This window comes from Enhydra lutris, unplaced genomic scaffold (assembly GCF_002288905.1).
Source record: "Enhydra lutris kenyoni isolate GAN:26980312 unplaced genomic scaffold, ASM228890v2 scaffoldscaffold32, whole genome shotgun sequence".
NCBI classification, from domain to species: Eukaryota; Metazoa; Chordata; class Mammalia; order Carnivora; family Mustelidae; genus Enhydra; species Enhydra lutris.
In genome coordinates, this window is record NW_019154116.1 from 15,194,853 (window position 1) to 15,198,447 (window position 3,595).

At 43.8% G+C, this 3,595-nt stretch overlaps 1 pseudogene across 1 annotated transcript; it reads left to right on the forward strand.

The window, feature by feature from the left end:
• Positions 1-668: 668 nt before the first annotated feature.
• Positions 669-3,393, forward strand: LOC111153438 (annotated as a pseudogene). Its single transcript, XR_002640999.1, has one exon. The product of XR_002640999.1 is annotated as a serine/threonine-protein kinase PLK2 pseudogene (transcript).
• The last annotated feature ends 202 nt before the right edge of the window (positions 3,394-3,595 follow it).

The following is a 3,595-nucleotide window of genomic DNA, read 5'->3' on the forward strand; positions in this document are numbered from 1 at the left end:
AATGGGTAAATTTGCTGGGAGTTAATTTTCTTCTTACATTTTAAACCAACATCTAGTATCCCAAATTACTTAGTGGAAAAGCAAATTGATGGCATGAAATTAATTTCCACTTTTTTTAATCTATGTGGATATAAATCACCACAACTTGGGGAGGTTGAAAAATGACTGTATTAACAAAACTTCATGTTCAACAGACAAATAAACATCCTCACAAATCCAAAACACTACTGCATATTTACCCATCATTAGCCATAATCTACTTGAGATGATGATGATAAATGAACCAAGAAACTGGATCCCTAAACAATACCTATTTAATGATAACAAACAACCCAAAACACAGAAAGACTCACCTTCCATGAAATTGGTGTTTAGCCCAATGGGGACCCAACTCAATTTCTGGCATCACAGGTTTCTGTTTTGGGGGGTGCTCTTCTAATCTCACGGCTTCATTCCCATTTTAATACTTATCTTTTCATGAATGCAGTTGATGTTGATACACAATGATAAACTTTCTCAAGGTAAACTCAGTTAACTTTTATATTTAGATGGATAGATAGATGACGATAGAGATAGATGACTGATGATAGATAGATAGATAGATAGATAGATAGACCTACCATAAAGAAATGTTTGGACAAGTGTACGCGGACGTCGGGCGCGGGTTGTTGTAGGAGGCGGGGGCTCGAGGGCAAGGGCCAGCTCGGACGTGTGTCCGCACCTCGGAGGTGCCTGGCCGTGAGGCGACGATGGAGCTCTTGCGGACTATCACCTACCAGCCGGCCGCTAGCGCCAAGATGTGCGAGCAGGCGCTGGGGAAGGCTTGTGGCGGGGACTCGAATAAGAAGCGGCCGCAGCAGCCCCCCCGAGGAGCCGCAGCCGCCGCAGCCCCAGGCGCAGGGGACAGCCGGCGGCCCCCCACCACCATCACCACCACTCGCACTCGGGGGCCGAGATCTCGCGGATTATCGTGGACCCCACGACGGGAAAGCGCTACTGCCGGGGCAAAGTGCTGGGAAAGGGTGGCTTTGCCAAATGTTACGAGATGACAGATTTGACAAACAACAAAGTCTATGCTGCAAAAATTATTCCTCATAGCAGAGTAGCTAAACCTCATCAAAGGGAAAAGATTGACAAAGAAATAGAGCTTCACAGAATCCTTCATCATAAGCATGTAGTGCAGTTTTACCACTACTTTGAGGACAAAGAAAACATTTACATTCTCTTGGAATACTGCAGTCGAAGGTCCATGGCTCATATCTTGAAAGCAAGGAAGGTGTTGACAGAGCCAGAAGTCCGATACTACCTCAGGCAGATTGTGTCTGGACTAAAGTACCTTCATGAACAAGAAATCTTACACAGAGATCTCAAACTAGGGAACTTTTTTATTAATGAAGCCATGGAATTAAAAGTCGGGGACTTCGGTTTGGCAGCCAGGCTGGAACCCTTGGAACACAGAAGGAGAACAATATGTGGTACTCCAAATTACCTCTCTCCTGAAGTCCTCAACAAGCAAGGACATGGCTGTGAATCAGACATTTGGGCCTTAGGTTGTGTAATGTATACAATGTTACTAGGAAGACCCCCCTTTGAAACGACAAATTTGAAAGAAACTTACAGGTGCATAAGAGAAGCAGGGTATACAATGCCATCTTCATTGCTGGCTCCTGCTAAGCACCTAATAGCTAGCATGTTGTCCAAGAATCCAGAGGATCATCCCAGTTTGGATGACATCATTCGACATGAATTTTTTTTGCAGGGCTTTACTCCAGACAGACTCTCTTCTAGCTGTTGTCATACAGTTCCAGATTTCCACTTGTCAAGCCCGGCTAAGAATTTCTTTAAGAAAGCAGCTGCTGCTCTTTTTGGTGGCAAAAAAGACAAAGCAAGATATATTGACACACATAATAGAATGTCTAAAGAGGATGAAGAAATTTACAAGCTTAGGCATGATTTGAAAAAGACTTCAATAACTCAGCAACCCAGCAAACACAGGACAGATGAGGAGCTCCAGCCACCTACCACTACAGTTGCCAGATCTGGAACTCCTGCAGTAGAAAATAAGCAGCAGATGGGAGATGCTATTCGCATGATCGTCCAAGGGACTCTTGGCAGCTGCAGCAGTAGCAGTGAATGCCTTGAGGACAGTACCATGGGCAGTGTTGCAGACACAGTAGCAAGAGTCCTTCGAGGATGTCTAGAAAACATGCCAGAAGCTGACTGCATTCCCAAAGAGCAGCTGAGCACTTCCTTTCAGTGGGTCACCAAATGGGTCGATTACTCTAACAAATACGGCTTTGGGTACCAGCTCTCAGACCACACTGTAGGTGTCCTTTTCAACAATGGTGCTCACATGAGCTTGCTTCCAGATAAAAAAACAGTTCACTATTATGCAGAGCTTGGCCAGTGCTCTGTTTTCCCTGCAACAGATGCCCCTGAACAATTCATTAGTCAAGTGACGGTGCTCAAATACTTCTCTCATTACATGGAGGAGAACCTCATGGATGGTGGAGATCTGCCTAGTGTTACCAATATCCGAAGACTTTGGCTCTACCTCCTTCAGTGGCTAAAATCTGATAAGGCCTTAATGATGCTCTTCAATGATGGCACCTTTCAGGTGAATTTCTACCATGATCATACGAAAATAATCATTTGTAGCCAAAATGAAGAATATCTTCTCACTTACATCAACGAGGACAGGATATCTACAACATTCAGACTGACAACTCTGCTGATGTCTGGCTGTTCGTTAGAATTAAAGCATCGAATGGAATATGCTCTGAACATGCTCTTACAGAGATGTAATTGAAAGACTTCTTGAATGGACCCTATGGGACGCCTCTTTTCCACTGTGAGATCTACAGGGAAGCCAGTCAGATGGTCTACAGCATGTTGAAAAAGATGGACAGGTGGTGGTACGAAAACAATTCCTCTAGGGCCTGAAGGACTAGATGGAGCCAGACCAGGCTGAGGCATATAGTTCTGAACTTTGGACGATCTGAGAGTGAACCAGAATGCAGTTTTCCTTGACGTACCTGTTTTAAAAGGTGTTTCAGACAATTTTGCAGAAAGGTGCATTGACTCTTCTCTCTGTTGAGAGCATTTCAGACAGAGGACTTGGAACTGTGAATATACTTCCCAAAGGGGAGGGAAAGGGAGGAAGCTCCCATGTTGTTTAAAGGCTGTAATTGGAGCAGCTTTTGGCTACTCAACTGTGAACTATGGCCATATATAATTTTTTTTTGTTAATTTTTGAAGACATTTGTGGCTGGAAAAGTGCATTCCTTGTTAATAAACTTTTTATTTATTACAGCCAAAAGAGCAGTATTTATTATCAAAATGTCTTTTTTTTTATGTTGACCATTTTAAACCGTTGGCAATAAAGTGTATGAAAAAGCAAAAAAAAAAAAAAATGTTTGATGAGTTTTTATTTTTTCATTAAAAACTAGCAGTTTGGGGCACCTGGGTGGCTCAGTGGGTTAAGCCTCTGCCTTCGGCTCAGGTCATGGTCTCAGGGTTCTGGGATTGAGCCCCACGTCAGGCTCTCTGCTCAGCAGGGAGCCTGCTTCCTCCTCTCTCTCTGCCTGCCTCTCTA